Here is a 436-nt window from a genome sequence, read left to right on the forward strand (position 1 = left end):
GCACCGAGACGCCTGTCAATCAGTTACTGGCTGGTTAGAATTTGGAATGGCTTTTCTTTTTCTTTCACGGTTCTACCTTTTTTGGCATAAGATTTTTTTGCCTAATCTCTTATTGCATAGTAACGTTTGGTCAAAGTCTCGTTACGCCGAAAATCGTATGGCATAAATCTCGTTTAGTAAAAAGTCATTTCGCATAACATTGTTTAGCCTAATAATGGTATGGCCAAATCTTGAATAGCCTAATAATGCTATGGCATAGGTTTATACAAAGTAATAATATTCGTTTGGCTTTAACTTTGACGGAGCGTCTCCCTACATAGCGCAAACTGGTGCCTTGTTTTGTTTCCGCTGTTTGGAAAACGCTCCGCTCCGCTTCGCTGCGCTCCGCTTTGGTTTTGATGAACATGTGCACCTAACACGCTCCTCCTCGCTTTGC

This window comes from Plutella xylostella, chromosome 9 (assembly GCF_932276165.1).
Source record: "Plutella xylostella chromosome 9, ilPluXylo3.1, whole genome shotgun sequence".
Taxonomy (NCBI): Eukaryota; Metazoa; Arthropoda; class Insecta; order Lepidoptera; family Plutellidae; genus Plutella; species Plutella xylostella.